Source organism: Ictidomys tridecemlineatus, chromosome 13, assembly GCF_052094955.1.
Source record: "Ictidomys tridecemlineatus isolate mIctTri1 chromosome 13, mIctTri1.hap1, whole genome shotgun sequence".
Classification (NCBI taxonomy): Eukaryota; Metazoa; Chordata; class Mammalia; order Rodentia; family Sciuridae; genus Ictidomys; species Ictidomys tridecemlineatus.
Genome location: NC_135489.1, coordinates 30,275,502 through 30,292,752, shown reverse-complemented (window position 1 = coordinate 30,292,752; position 17,251 = coordinate 30,275,502).

The window sequence follows — 17,251 nt, the reverse complement described above, 5'->3', positions numbered from 1 at the left end:
GATTAGAAAAATTATTTGCAATATAAAGGAACAAAAGAATGAATATTTACACCTGGGTCAGACAGAACTCATTATCAATATATATTTCAAAAATACTATATCCAAAATGAATCATCTGTGTCCAAATTCTGCATTTGTCCTGCATTTTATTATACCTCCAAACCTTGTGTTTTATTGGCTTTCCTCTTAAATGTTTCTGAACTTCACCTATCCGCCATCTTCATTAGCACTACCCTAGGAAGACTATGTCACCATGATTTTACCTTGCTGAGTCCTAGCAAGAGCTTCTGGACATCACCCCTAGTTCCATTTTTGCTTTTATTCAACCCAAAGACCAGAGTGGTTTTTTTAAAACACAGTCTGTTCCTATGAATCTCCCACTGAAAACTCTTAAAAGTCAACAGTTTTCAAAATGTATACTAAGGTGCCCTGTGTCTCCTTTCAAACTCACGAGAGTTCTTGATCTGTTTTTAACTTTCAAGGAAAGCAACATTGGATTACACCATGTTCCCAGTGATGTCATAAATTTATGAAGCTGGGTTTCCTGTGATTGCTGTAACGAGAAAGCCAATATGACAGGTAATCCTTGTGGAATAGGAAACAAGGGTGGAAGTGTCCAACCTGATTCTAAGGTTTGAGAAACTCTGTAGTGCCCAATAGGCAAACATGTATAATTAATAAATTATTGTACTATTTAACAATGAAACTAAAATATGTTTTCTCTCTACTTGTATAGATTATTATTTTTTAAAAAATCCTAAGCTATTAGATCACATAAGCTATTTGAATCTAACTACTAGTAAGTAAAAGGAGCTTTTAGGTATATCTCTTGACCTAAAGGTGCTATGATCCAAGAAAGTTTAAGAATCTTTGCCTTAGATAGCTGCTGATTGTCCTCAGGACAGTAAAGTCTACGAATCTTGATCATGACTTACAAGACTCTTCATGGCAACATTCTCCAGCTTACTCTCCCCTGATTCAGCACGTGGGAACTTTGATTCTCCAAACATATCTCATTTGTTCTTTATTCAAGACCTTTGTGCATACTCTTCTTTGCTCACAAGGATCTTTCCTTTCTCTCTTATTCCCCAGCACTCACCCACAAACACCCACTTTCCTATTTTATACCATCTAAGCCCTAGGGTATGAAGAGGTCATTTTATCTGAAACCTAACTTTTTCATCTAAGGTAGTTTAACCCAGAGATACAATGAGTGCTTATCATGTGTGGGTTTCTGGGTTCAATCCTCAGCACCAAAATAGTAATAACAACAATAATAATCAATTTAAAATGAAGTTGGTTAGTACAGAATCACAACTTAGCATTTTCTTAAAGCATTCAGGGGATTCTCAAAACTACATATTGTGGATATAACCTTTAGAGATAAGTAATTCACCTGATGAATATGGGTAAAAGTTTTTTGTGAGGACTAGACTGTGGTATAGTGCATCGTCAGAGCTTAATTGGAGAGTCCTAAATTGGAGGTCCAAAAAAGTATCCCCACGTCAGCCTTGTGAATGGTCAATTCTGAACTCCAAGTAAACCAGCTGTAAATTGGAGACTATTAGATGTATGCTGCCTGGTGACAGCAATCAAAACTGTTTTTTAAACATTGTATCTTCAACATACAAATCTCGGATGTAACCTAACAGTTGTTCAATTAGTTTGGTGAGTGAATAAAAGACCAGGTGGAATACATAAATTTGCAATACTTTATCAATCAGACTCGGATGTGCTAATGAGTAACACAGGCAGACACAGAACAAATTCAACATGAAATCCTTGATTCCAACTCCTTGTTCCCTGCAAGTACATGTCCTCTTTGAATCAACTAAATGATTAACACACTGCCTTAATAAATGAAATCAACATATCAACATCAAAAAAAACCCAAGTAGGTTAGTTGTATGTTCTTGTTTCATAGTGCATTTTTTTTTCAAAACAAATTTGCACCAGAGGCAGTTCAAAAAAAGGGTTACTAGCACAAATCCTGGAGCCAAACTTGCAAATTCAAAACTCCCAATTCTGAGGACTATAAACCCAGCGACTTTGGAGGCTGAAGCAGGAGGATCTCAGATTCAAAGCCAGCCTCAGCAACTTGGTGAGGCCCTTAGCAAAACCCTGTCTCAAAATAAAAAAAAAAAAAATTTAAAAATTAAAAGGGCTAGGGATGTGGCTCAATGGCTAAGTGTCCCTGGGTTCAATACCTGGTACCAAGAATAAAAAGTAAAAATACCAATTCTGCTGCTGCTCTCATTCCTTACCAATTTACTCTGTATCCTTTCATAAAAGGAGATGACCAAAGCACTGGACAGATAACTCAGTGGCAGAGCACTTGCATAGCAAGTACAAGGCCCAGAGTTCAATCCCCAGTACTGAAATTTTTAAAAAGGATGATTAATAGACTAATATTACCTGCTTGATAGGTACACATGGCAAATGCTTTTTCTTGCTGCTTACTCTAGTGAGCTCCATAAGGACCCCAAACCACGCCTCTTTTGCTCTTTTGCTCACTATTGCACCATTAGCATCGCATAGCATCTGGCACATAAAACACGCAATACACATTTATAAATATAAGAAAGAAACATGATCTTTGCCCTTGGTCTTGACTTTCTGGCTCCATTCAGCTGACAGTACCTGACGTGCAACAACAGAATTCTGGGGACTGTGAAACAAAAGTACCAATTTATTATTCTAGCTTATTTTTTTTCCTACATTATCATAGTGAGTCATTTCTCAAGTGCCTAAAATGATTCAGGAGTAACTACCGAGGTTTATTTTTAACCCTGAGCTATTATTTTCTTCTACATCTAATGTCTTACAAAAATTGGGTGAGGAACAAATAAACAATTGTAATGCCTGAGCTACGGTTGTTTTTTTTTTTTCAGTCAAAGTATCACAACCATGCTAGAGCATGTGGTCTTTTCTCTGGAGCCACAGCTCATGGGAGGGGCACAAGACCACATATCGGAAGGGACCCTGAGGGGACATCTTCAATTTATGGACAGAATATGCTGAGAGATCTGAAAATTCAGCCACCCTGTGGGAAGCCTAATTTAAAAACAATAGCATTATAAATTAATAGGATGTTAACTCTGAGTTTTGCTAATTGTACTATGGTTCTGCAAAATTTAACATTTGGAAAAGCCATGTGAAGGGTATATGACAGTAATTTGTACTATACTATATTTGCAATTCTCTGTTAGTCAAAAATATTTCAAAAAAAGAAAAGTTTCATGGACAATTTTAAAATACCCATGGCACGTTACTAATACAAATAAATACAGATAAATACTAATGGTCACTCAATAAGAGCAACACTGGTATAAAGACAGCTTCTGCGGTGGCAGTGACAAAAGAGCTTTTTAGTGATCATGGAGGTAATATGATTTCCTAGGACGTGGAGTGAAAGCAGAAAGTGAAGGACTAGAGAGACTGTCACAGGGCCATTATAAATGTTCAGCTCATGGCCCTTGTTCTTTTATGCTACCCTCAGGGATCAAAGAAAGTAAGAAGGCAAGGGGCGAGTAGCCCTGGAAGAGTGAGCACTGACTTAGAATTAAGGATAAGGTCTCCTTAACCTTATCCTCAGCACTGAGACTTCTGTTGACCTTCAACCCTCTATAACACCATCAACGGTGGCTCTCAGTTATTTGTTATAGCTAACTGATCAATTTCCAAAGATCAACATGAATGGCCCCTAGGAAGCAAATGCCTCCAAAGATCACCTTCAAGCACTACCCAAAAGGGGAAAGGGGGATTGAGCCTTAAAAATCTCTCTCTAAAGATGTTTCTCACAGAACCACCCAAAGGGATTCAAACAACATTTCCAGTCATTTGCACAATCTATTCAAAATTATTCATGTAGCATGCTCCCCATGCAGAGTTCCATACCAGGCTCATAGCAGGCCATGGAGTAAAATTACGTCTGTAATCTGAGTATAGATAAGCATGTACTCATATAGAAATGATGGATAAGATAAAGTGGTGAAACTCAAGACACTCATCCCCAAAGTCTCTTTCACCGTGCGCCTTGTCTAAGTTGCAGCACCGGTAGTCATTGACAGGGCAATCCGGGTGGATGCCAAAATTCCTAAAAGCATATTGGACACTAAAGATGGGAGTCAGGTCATACACTGCTCTTTAGGTCCAGGGTCCTGTTGAGGAATCAGCTGTACTCAGTCTGATTATCTTGTTACAGTTTTTCCCAGTTAACCTTCACTGCATGCAGCCAATTCCTTCTGGCCTGTTTTTTTGTTTGTTTGTTTGTTTGTTTGTTTTGCTTCTACTCTTGCCACGAAGCCTTGTTGGTCAACTGGAGTCTGAGCACCTCTTCTCCCCTCTCAGCCTCACCCTTTCTCCCAGGACTGGCTCCCTTGTCTAGTCTCACCATTCCCACCTGGATAGTCCTCTCTAAACCACAATTCTAAGCCAGACACTGCAAACTGCCAGCATTAAGAAGCCCTTGCTTCCTATCGCAGCTCCTGTCCTTCAACAATAACAGAAAGTTATTGAATAACACTGCATGCCAGTCACTAGAAAATTGTGATATTCATGCAAACAAAATTGAATATGCACAGTGGGAGAGACAGACAATAAACAAGTACACAAAGAAATGATCTCATTTTTTAGCTGCTATTAAATGATCTCATTGTTGTATTGACAATCAGCTGGGATTGAATTTGAGTTAAGTCTGCCTTTGGTACTTTGTACTTTCCACTCCCAGTTCCTCCCAGAGAGATGAGGGCCACACAAATACCACAGTCAGCTTCCTGCCCCCCGTCCCCCCATGTCTACTGAACCAATCTGCCTCATCTCTTTCTTCCAGGAGCTCCCAACATCCCACAAATTCCAATTCAAACTGCTATAAACACTTCTTGATGCTTAATTTCATGTGTCAACTTAGCTGGGCTCTTGAGTACCAATATATTTGGTCAAACATATTCTTGGGGTTTCTGTGAGGATGTTTTGGGATACAGTTTACATTTAAATATGTAGACTTTGAGTAAAGTAGATTACCTCCCATAATGTGAATGGGCCTCCTCCAAACAGTTAAATAGCTGAATAGAACAAACAAAAACAGTCTCCTCAAGCCTCTGTCTCAAGAAAGAGAATTCTCCAGATTGCCTTCCGACTTCATCTGTAACATAGGTTTTTTATGGCTCAAAACCACACAGTCTTTGGACTCCAACTGGAATATCAGCACTCCTGGGTCTCCTTGCCCTACTAATTTTGGAAGCAGTAACTGCAAAATTGTGAGAACTATTCCTTATATTAAATCTCTCCTCTCTCTCTGTCTCTCTCTTTCCCTCTTTCTTGCTTTTACCCCCATTCTCACCACCCCACATGTATGTGTGCGTATATACATATACAAATATGGTATACATATTTATTTTTATAAGATTATATAAGATCTCCTTTTATGTAAATGAGTTTATACACACATTCACACACATTCCATAAGTTCTGTTTCTCGGGGTACTCCCATTTCAACTCCCTATGATCACCTCTTAGAGATTAAAAATAACTTCTTACCCCAAAAAAAGAATAGAGACTAAAGCAAAACCCAAGATATCTCCAACTGATACCAAAGGCAAATGGTGTGTACCAATCCCATAAATACTCACCTATTGATTGACTGATAATCAGAGAATGCATGATACTAATTGCTAGACTTAGGAATATAAATGAAAACAAAAACAAAAGAGCAAGACATTTCATCAAGCATTTTGAATGAGAACTATTGACTAGAGAATCAACAGGAGAAATAGATCATATATGCTATGTAATTATAAAGAACAGAAATGGGAGTGGGAGAAAGTGGGAAAAAATGCTGATTTTATTATCAAAAAATGCTAAAGGTGGCAGAAACAGAAAGAGACTTGGATTCTTATTACTCAGGTCAGTAATTTCAAGCATAAAATGAAGATAATAACAGCACCCATGCCACAAGGTTGTCATAAGGATTAAATGAGAGAATAGAAGGAAAACTTCGTGTCTGATGGTACATGCTAAGTGCTCAGTACAGATGACTGCTCTGTTAGTATTTGTCCTGTATTTTGAGATGTAAGGCTAGTTAAGTTCAAAATGTAAGCAAGTGGAACAGGGATAAAAGATAAACAGGGGAATACAATATAAACAGGCCCTGACTATTGTTCTACTTGGATTTTTTTTACTCCATGGTGGTGCCAAAGCAGTATGCATCCAGTAGAAATCATGCTTCAAATTTGGAATTTTGATCTTTTCCCTGGCTAGCAATAGGCTGTGTACTCTCTTGCAATGCTGGGCAATGGCAGTGAGCTACAGCCTCAAATCAGCGGAGCAATCTTGAGAGTAAACAACCAACGCTCTCTCCAGTGTGTGATGTTACCGAGCTTCGATGTTTGTCAGTTAGATACATGAAATGCTTTTTCACATAATATTTTCCACTTAACTAAGGGTTCATCAGGAAGCAACCACATTGAAAGTCAAAGAATATTCATATTATCCTGAGAAATATTAATTCATTAACATAACTCAAGCCCCATGAAGAGAGCAAGGGAAGGTGGATCAAATTTGAGCTCTCTCTTGAATCTGTAGATCCATTAACACACAAACAGAGGCAATTATATTCAGGAACATTTAAGTGTCATAACAGAATTTCCAATACTGCTCTATGAAAGTTCAGGGAAGATAAAGAAATAACTAGATACAGAGAAGCCATGAAAGCAAGTGGAAATGGGTTATTTTGGAGGACTGAGACCATGTATGTATGTGGAGGTGGGGGGGGGGACAGAGAAGATTGTGTGGAAAGCATGGAGGTGCGGTGTCTTAGGTAACTCAATGTCATCCAGGTGACTGTGGATGGGGAAGAGCACGTCAGGCAGCAGGCACAGGTGGCAGATGTGGTATTGGCAGAAAAGTAAAAGGCCACTAGGAATAGGTAAAATGACACTCCCAAGGCTATATGGCTGAGATGAAATTTGACTCCCACATCTGATTTCAAAGCCCTGACTTAGACTACCCAACTCTCAACTTGGAAAAAGAAATTAAGTTTAGGCCAGTCCCTTAACAAAAATAGTATTGCCATTTGATTTTCTAGCAGCAAACACAACTTCTAGCATACTGTAATTAAATACTCTAAGATGTAAAAGAATAATGAAAGGACCAACATGGAATGCTAGCTTTAATAAGGTGAAGAATTAGTACATTCAGTGAAATGTAATGAAGACATATTGAAAACTTACTAACCTATATCCAGAATTATAAGTTAGAAAAAATTCCTCAAAAAGAGCTGTGCCCCTTTATCAATACTCCAATCTCAACAACCTAGAAAATTCCATTGATACCTAAAAAATAATCACCACAGTGGGATCCTATTTCTAACTTCTATCCCAAATCAAATAAATGTACCAAATCTTTCCTAGTAATCTATAGGTGAATTCTAATCTCCACTTGGAAAACCATTTGTAGGGCATTTCACCAATTCCCATTTCTACATTTACTCCGAACTCAATTCATGAAAGGGTCTGTACCTGGCCCTTGAGTCAGGCTCTGGACATTTGAGTCGTATGTGCACTGGGCTAATTTAAAAAGAATCAAGACATGCTATACAACAGGTCTGAGCACAAACTCCTACCCATTAAAGCTTACTTAAACATTCCTTGATCTCATAAGTCTGTCCAATGTAGCAATGTTATCCAGCCAAGAGTAAATTTTTACCAGACCAGATAATTTTTTTTAACTTTATATCTTTTTCCTAGTTTCCAAATATTCATTCTTGATGCTAGCAAGATCATTTGTGCCCAGGGTGATTTTTTTTTTCTGGATTTTTCTTTTACTTATAATGGATTATTAGGCTCAAGAGATGAGCTCTGGATTTTTTGTCACTTCTCTGAGCATGTGTTTTTTGGCTCCCCAGCCCTTCCAGTATATATATAGTATGTCACCACTCATGAATGTTCATGCATTTTTAAAACTATCATATTTATTGAGCTCCTACTATGTGCCAGGCACTGTGCTGGATGCCAATTAAGTTGCCAACATCCCATGAAAACAAATAACATAAATTCAAAAAAAAATACTGAGTTGAGAAACTCAGTAGCCACAGTTGAAAAAGAAAACTGGTATGATCATCTAGAGGACTGAGGTTCTAAATTTGAATCTGCCTTTAAAAAAAAAATCTGTCTACATTTTTGTTTTTTATATAAAAATTAGGGAGCAGGACTAAATGAGTAATGCTCCTTCCAGCTCTAAAATTGTAAATTTAGAAATCTATTCAAGATTCCCTGAAACTATTCATTTTTCATAGCATTAAAAAAAAAACTTGCCATTTATCTCATTGCAATTCAATAGGTCCTCCACGAACTATCAATGACCTTCCTGATATAACCCTAATTTATCCAAGAAAATCTTCTACAACTTACCTCTTATATATGCCATAATTTTTAGACCCATTTGACTCCCAGTCCTGAAGTCACCCCATAGTCTCGCTTCCAAATAACTTTGTTTCCACTGTTCTCCTGACCTGAAATGGGTTTTTTTTTTCCTATCATCTCCACCTATGGAAAGGAGCCTCGTTTCTGTGTCATTCAAGGAAAATGCTTCCTAATCCATAAACTTTTCCCCACTTGTTAGTTGTGATTGTCTTTATCACTGATTTCCATAGCAATTTTTTACCTCCCTCATGAAACTTGTCCTCTCACGTTCAACTATCATATTGCTGCTGTTTACTGCCATTGTGTACACGACCGGTGCAGCAATAGTCCCCACTCCACTCCTGAGCTTTGTGCCCTTCTATAGTGAGTGTCTTTCTTAGTGAATGACAACCTAAGAGTCATGACATGCTGGCACATGTTTAATAACTGATTCTCAAGAGAAAAATCAAATGTTAATAATATGGGAGTAAAACCATAGAATAGTTGGTGTGAGATTTTTTTGGCTCAATCAGATGGTAGTTTTTGAATAGTAGGAGAATATTTTCTCAAATTTGTTGCATTCATGATGTAATGACTATAGAGACAACACACTTTTAGGCTTCATTTGCATTATCATCATCTTCACTAATATTTTTGGAATCTAGACAATTGACAAAATAATAAATCAAGACCTGATTTGTAGTTTTTGCTGATTTCCATGATGAAAACATGCTCACTGTGTAGCTACCTTTAAGATTCCATTGTGTTGTCACTGCATATAGAGCTCATGTTTCTAGACCCTACTCAAGCATCGTGTACTCTAAGAAAGATTTTTACTCTAAGAAAGATTTTCTGATCCCGGACCACCATCTCAGCTTTCCAAGCCACCTCTTCGATCTGTCTACAACATAGGACTGATAGGATGTCCTTTATCTTTGGTATAAACTTCAAGGCTCTAAACAATGTACCTTCACTTTATGAAGGCTTGCTCTACACACACACACACACACACACACACACACACACACACACAGAGTTAAATATTAAAGAGATAAACAAGGAGACTTCAAGAAGGAGAAGATAGAGTGATGGTACACGGCCTCTTAACCATCTCTTAGCTCCCTTCTATTAATAGCTGAAGGGTAAGCATGTCCTCCCTGCTGTGGGTACCAGGAAAGGTCACTGAGCTCTTGTGCAATTGATAAAACAGCAGGGTGCCCCTCTTAAATTTTGAGATGAAATCTACTCCATCTTCAAGAGGTTTATTCTACATGCCCATCCTCTCAATTGAGTGAACTACTAGAAGTAATTACAAGAAAAATGGAGTATCGGGTTAATCTGTGTCCCCCATCTAAAAGTAGCATAGAGTGGAGCTGTTACCCTTTGTTAGTCCTGCAGTTTTCCCACTCAAATTCATCAGGTCTCTTCTGCCTCTTGATAGATGGTTGCCTGTGTAGTCTGGGCATTAACTCAAGCTTCAACTTACTCTTAAAATTTTTGCTAACATTCTACTCCATCCTAGTCTTCAGCAGTTGACAGGGAAACTTAAATATTATAATACATTGGTATAATGATTGGATATCATTATGGTATAATGATATAATATAATTACAATATAATAATTGATATTACACTTGGACTAATACAAATAACTTCCCACTTTGTAATTTTCACTCACAGAAATTTATTCTCAGGCACAATGTACCACCTCAGATGATTCTGTAGGTGGAAAATGTAGGATTGCATGCTAATAATAGGTGCATCAAGTTAGCTGAGTGCTAGTGCAGCCCTCAACTACCACTTATAAGTTAACTGAGATGATCTCATCCTTCCCTGCTGCACAAATTTGACCCTTCAGTGTCTTAGAACTTATTCACCTCTCTCTGAACCTTTTGGAGGGATCAAAAAGAAAAGCATTTTTTTATGACCAAAAATGAGAAAATAAAAAGAGAGCATCTTTCCCTTAGTATATCTACTTCCAAAATTCTCTATGCTGTTCTGGAAGATCCAGAATAGATATCTAAGATTTTCAAAACTGGAGGTAATTCCTCTGTCTCAAACTATAAAGATTCAAAGGATGTGCAAGACTGGCATGGTTGAAATCAATTAATTTTTTTTTATTATTATATCTAATAATTGTACTCATTCCTTTTACTATTAAGTTTCATGTGTTAGCTTTAGCCTTGCATAAGTTACACATGTGACAGCATTTCTGTCTGGTTTTCAGACAAAATCAGGGAAGTGAGATGCCCACATTTATCCATTTATTGGTGAAGTCAAATTTGGAGGGCTTCCAATTCTTAATCCAAGGTGCTTCCATTTCAATGCAATTCTTTTTTTTTTTTCACAAAAGGTTTGCAATAGTAGGGGAGAGAATTTATGACATTGCAGAATTTTGGAATTGGGAAAGGTACTGGAAAGACATCTGAAATTTATAAGAAGCAACCTTAAAATAAAAGCTGCTATTGAAGCAGTTTAGCATAGATGTCATGCAGATAAATCCTACAATCAGAATACCTGCATCAGAATCCCAACATTTTTACTTATTCTAAGTGTGCCCAAAGACAAAAATACCTCCCAAAAAGCTGCAATGTAGCCAGTATGGTGACACATACCTTTAATCCTGTAACTGAAGAGGCTGAGACAGGAGGATCACAAGTTCAAAGCTGGCCTCAGCAATGTAGTGAGGACCTGTCTCAAAATAAAAAAATAAAAAAAATAGGGCTGGGGATATAGCTCAATGGTTAAGCACCCATGAGTTCAATTCTTGGTATGTGTATGCACATGTACAAAAAGACACACACAAACATCCTCTAAGTGATCAGCTGGAAATTGGGGGCTATCAGAGTCTCATCCCTCTGAAAGTTATTATAAGGATATAGTAAAAGGGGATGAGTACAATTATTAGATGTAATAATTGTAATGCATGTGAAGTAAGCAGTAAAGCATAATACATAACAAAATCTCACAAGCTATAATATCAGTTAGAAATTTTTAAAATAGCATTTAATATGCTTGCTATGAATTCGTAGATAGCAGAAGTTGAGCTTTTTCTTGAGAAGAATCAGGGTATTTTGGAAGTGATTCTAACTCTGTGATTCTAAAAAGAAGAGCTAGGGGCCGCCACAATCATTTTGTGACTTGCTAGGATAAATTCTAGGTGATGAAATACGTATGTATTATGTATAGAAAATTTGTGTCTTGGTTAATACACCCATGAGACTATTGATTTCTGGAGGGCATGGACCCTGTCTTCTTCAGATCATCTGCAATCCTCCCAAAGACCAATACACTACTTCACACTCAATAAAATAATTTTAATCCCTTATTTATTGATGGAAAAAACATGAGGTATTTGGAGAGATTTGCCCACAGCAATTGATCTTGGAAAACAAGCAATTAAACCACCAAGCAAAGTCAATGACAGACAGAAACTAAGAAAATAAGCACTGAGAAAATGGGAAACTGAGGTAGCAACTACCTGGCAAAGAAAATACCTCTAAAAGAACATTTTCACTATAATTTCACAGTGAGCATTAATCTGATATTAAGCACTGTATTTGATCATCTCCATACTCCTGAAAGCAGGAGATTTCTACTCTGAGATTCAGAAAGATAAAAAAGCTGGCTTAGAAGCACATAGTTAATAAGTTAATATAAAAAGGTAAAGCCGAAGTCTTGGATAAAAAAAAAAAAGCAAAAAAAAAAAAAAAAAAGCAAACAGTGTTTGGAGAAATGGTCCTGTTTCAAATTTCTGTGTCTAAAAGCAGTTATATTGACAATGATTTTCTGACACTTCTCTATCAAGAAAATAATACTTTTGCATCATCAGCGAGTTTGTTTTTTGATGGAGCTATAGTTGCTAAAATATAATATTTGAATACTTGCTGACTTACTGGCATAAATCTTGAAAACCTGAGCCCATAGCCTCAAGGGTGTGTGCACGTGGGTTTGTGTCTGTGTGTGTTCTCATCTATCATCAGTTTGGCCCACTATTCATCTGGGGGAAAGTCGGTCCTGGGATCAAGTCTTGCTGTGAAAAACCCAGGAGTCCCCCAGCAGAATAATCTGAGCAGTGAGATGTCCAAGTTTCCCCTGGAATCTTCTTCTCTCCTTGGTCATCACAAACCTCTCCTATCTCTGAAGAATGTGCCTCTCAGTGCTCATCATTCAACAACCCTTAGGAATCCTCCCAGCAGAGTTGTGTGAAGGTCCGTGTTGGTCTGATCTATCTGCCAGTTGTCCTGAAAGTCCCTTAAGATCAACTTCAATTACTTCTCCTTGTGCAAGAGCAGGTGCTTGACAAATATTTACTGATGAATGTATTTGGGCTGGGGAACTGTAATGTAATTTAATAACTGTTTGAGAATAAATATGAAAAAAAATCCATCGAAATACAGAGAAAGAAAAATTATTTCTGACTGGAAGAGACAGACCAGACATTACAGTATAGCACTTAAAGTAACCCATGATAGATGAGTAGATCACTCCAGAATTAGGATAATCATAGTTAGATAAACATAGGACTGGATAGAATTTTAGTGGTAATGTAGTCCAGCAATCCTTTGTGTACAGTAAAATCCCATCATAATTTGAAAATATTTCAAAATTTTCTATCGCATAATGTCACTAGGTGCATGATTGTGAAATTAATGAAATAAGTGTGGCATATATTGTTTGATAGTACAATCTGGATCGATCTAGATTCTATTTATGGTTTAGTGCCATGATTGTGGTTATATATTCCAGATTAAAACTGATGGGGTTGGCTGGGACTTCTTAGATAACTAAAGCAATTCTAAGAATAATTTAATTAGATAACACCATTTCCACAAACCTGGTAGGAGATAGTGGACCTGGGAAATATAAACCTACTTCCCCTGATGGGGTTGTCTAGTATTTCCCTGTTTAACTTCACTCCCCTGTTCTATCCCAGTGGGCTCCTCCACTCCTTCACCCTTAAAAGATAAAATTTGGAACTGGGGATATAGCTCAGTTGGTAGAGTGTTTGCCTCATAAGAATAAGGCCCTAGGTTCAATCCCCAGCATCACAAAAAGTAAATAAATAAAAATAATAAAATAAAATTTACCCACCTTCTTTTTAGGAAAAAAAAAATGGACAGAGGAGCCAATTGTCAAATACATTACATGAAAATCACCAGGGGCTCATTATCACAAGATTTTGCTGTATTTGATTTCCTTCTATGGCCTATGAGAGATCAATTAACATATGCTTCTGTGCTCCAGTTGGAAAGCAAACAATCCATCCATGAATACTTTTAATCAACATAAATTTATATCCCAGGCAATACACTATTTTAACATAAGTGTGTGTGTGTGTGTGTGTGTGTGTGTGTGTGTGTGTGTGTGTGAGAGAGAGAGAGAGAGAGAGAGAGAGAGAGAGAATCTAAAAAGATGCTAGAACCTTCAAATTTGGGGAAATACTATATATTTACCAAGTTCATTCCCTGGACTCCTTCAAAGATTATCTTCCTTATTCACTAATTCCTAGTGCCAAGAGAAGTTCTGGGGATGTGATGTGCACTGAGAAAAGGTATACCAAATGAATAAGTAACGATCCGCTAAATAAATAAGTAAATGAATGAATGAATGGTTCCAAGTGTTCTTGTCCTATGATGGCCATGCCCTCATATGTCTCTGTCCCTGCTAAAGTATTGGACCCAACACAGAATGAAAACTCCAGGTATTGTCCAGCAAGCACAAAGAGCGAAATTGATTACTACTCTCATCCTGGATGCCAAACATCATGGATGCAACCCAAGACTGACTTATCTTTTTTGAACAATCCTGTTACTATGGATTCATATCAAGTTTATAGTCAGCTAAGACCCCCCTTGAGATTTATTTTCACAAATCTGCTGTTAAACTACGTCTCCCCCAATTGAGTTTTCTGGCTGAAGTGCAAGACCTCACATTATTCTCTGTAAGTTTTGTCTTATTGGATTTAGGCCGTTACTTCAGCATCTAAAGACCTCTTTGAGCCTTGATTTTGACCCCTGACATATTAAATATTCAGCCTAGCCTTGTGCCACTTACAAATTTGATCAGCATTCTCACTGTCTTCATACAGGTCTTCAATAAGTAGCTGGACAAGGTCCTGCCTAGAGCCCTGAGATTTGCTTCAAGGGACTTTCCTCCAGATTAGTGGTCATTTATCTTGCAGCTGCATTATTGCCTGAAAGCACATGGGAAGACACAAGAAAGAGAAATAATATATCATTGGAGTTTAGACAGACCTACTTTGTAACCCCAGCTTATCATTTACTAATTGTGTTCATCCTAGCAAGAGATGTATGTTGAACCAGACTTCAGGGCAGCGAGGCTATTCCAACAGATGCAAACAACAAAAGTAGTGACTCCAAGTTGGGAAACTAAGGCAAACCCAGAGGATAGGGGGGAAAATATTGCTTTGAAATAGAGATAAACCACAAAAGCATTTTTTCACTTTTATGTTTGTATAGAGGTTGCCTAATACTTTTTTTCATCTGCTAGCTGAGCTTTATTAATTGGAGAAAATAACCATTTTAAATAACATAATTTATCTCATAACAAGTATTTACATGCAATTTGGTATATCAAAAGAAGACTGGGATTCTTGGTTCTTTATAAACTTTCTTTGTGACATTGCTTAGGTCATTTAATTAGCCTCTTGGCTCTCCTCTTCTACAAAATAAGGAAATTAGACTAAGTTCCCTGTCATTTCTACTAGGGTGGTGGGAAGGATGTGTGTAAAAGGGGAAAAGTCTATAGAACCCAAAAGCAATACGTTTCATTCAAGTTCATGCTGATGCCTGTATTTCCTTATTTTAATCTCATTGCTATTAGGTTTAAACTCCAAGAAATCTTTCTGCCATTCTATTTTTGGTCCTTGTTAGGAAGAAACATGAAAGAAGAATGTTGGCAGGCCCAGGACCTCACCAGTTATCATAGTATTTAAGAAAAAAAAAACCCAGAGGCTGGTGAAAAAATAATTCATTGTTTCCTTATAAAATGTAGTAAACTGCTGCAAATATTATTTGATTCTGTTCTAAATACTACCTCTTACAGGAAAAGCTAATACTTGTGCTTCAGGTCATGAAGTGATAATGAGTCAAGATGAACAAATTAGAATTATAGTTTTATTTTCTTGCACAGATACTCACTGTCATCTCTATTAGAATCAGAAGACATACTGCTCTAAATGGAATTCATAGCAGCATTGCATGTGTCATATTAGGAGACTCAGTTGGACTGGCTGAGAAACATACTAATCAAAATCCTCCAGGTTGTCAATGATGGAAACCCCACTCAATATAGTTTGAATTAAAGGGAATATACTGGATCATTTGACTAGGAGGGTCAGAAATGGACCCGTTTTATCACGTCTCCCTCAGCCCAACTCACATCTCTTTTTTTCTCTACAAATTCATACAGTCTTTCTCCATCAAGCAAGGGAAGGAGATAGAAATACTACTAAAAGTCCCAGGATTCCTTCATTCCAGCCTTGCAGCTCAAGATAAAAAGATAGTATTTTGACCCAAATAAAATCCCAGGAAGAGCTACGGTTGGTTTTGGACCTTAATCCAGTTATGTACCAGATACTATGATGGATAAGTTCTGACAACATGCTTAACTTGTAACCAGAATGTTGACACACTATCTTTGGCAGACCCAAAAGAACCACACAGGGTAGAATAAAGTCAAAGGAAGAAATATCCACAGTTGAAGAAAAAGGAAAAATAGCTGGGCAGAGAAGGAATAAAAGTCCAGTACAAAGAGCCCTTGAGTCTGCAAATGACCATTTCTCATAAATGACCTGAATCCACTTCATTTTACATAGGAATCTTCTGGTTATTTCTTTGGTTTTCACTGATGATAATGATAGCAAGGATTTCCCATACAAATATTTGTTTCTTCTTAAATTTATACATTATACCTAATACCCAGGGTGTTTTCAGAGGTAGAGCCTTTGGAATACATTCGGTTCATGATGGACAAGCCTTCACTAACGGGGTTAGTGGCCTTGTAAAAGAGGCCCAAGAGAAACTCCTCATCCTTCTGCCCTATGAGGACACAACAGAAAGAAGTTATGAATCAAGAGATAAGCCATAACCAGACAGCAAATCTGCCAGCAACTTGGCTTTGACTTCCCAGCCTCCAAAGTGGGAAAAAAATGCATTCTGTTGTTTTTAAACTACCTAGTCTAGGATGTTCTCTTATAACCCTAATAGACTATGGTAGACAATTGGCACTGACAAGTAGAGCAGCTGCTATAACAAAATGCAGAAGCAATTTTGGAACCAGATAATGGGTGGAGGCTAGAAGAGTTTTGAGATGCATACTAGAAAAAGATGTTGCTGTCAAGGGGCTGCTGAGAACAGATTCCTGGCTTTGAAAGGAAAGAAGAGAGCAGTAGAGAAGACTCCATCAACTTAGAGAATATCTAAGTAAATAATACTGCACAGAAACATCGGTAGCGGTATGGATGGTAAAGTTCATTTTGATGTGATTGGACAACACATAAAAGACCATCCTTGTTATTAAGAGGACAAAGAATTTGACCAAATTGCTTTGAGCCCAAAAATTTTGTGGAAGGTAGAACTCCCAAGCTATGAAATAGCTGAGGATATTGGCTGAGGAAATAGCTAAGTGAAGTGTTGAAGGAGTGTCCTGGTTCCTCTTGACTATTTATAGAAAGAAGGCAGAAGAGAGAAATGATTTAAACATGTGATTGTTCACCGGAAAGGAAGCAGAACGTCTGAAAAATTGTCTACATATCCATACTGAAAAAAATAAGAAAGGCCGGTCAGGAGAGAAAATGAAAGTTCTGATGAGAGAGCATTTAATAAGAT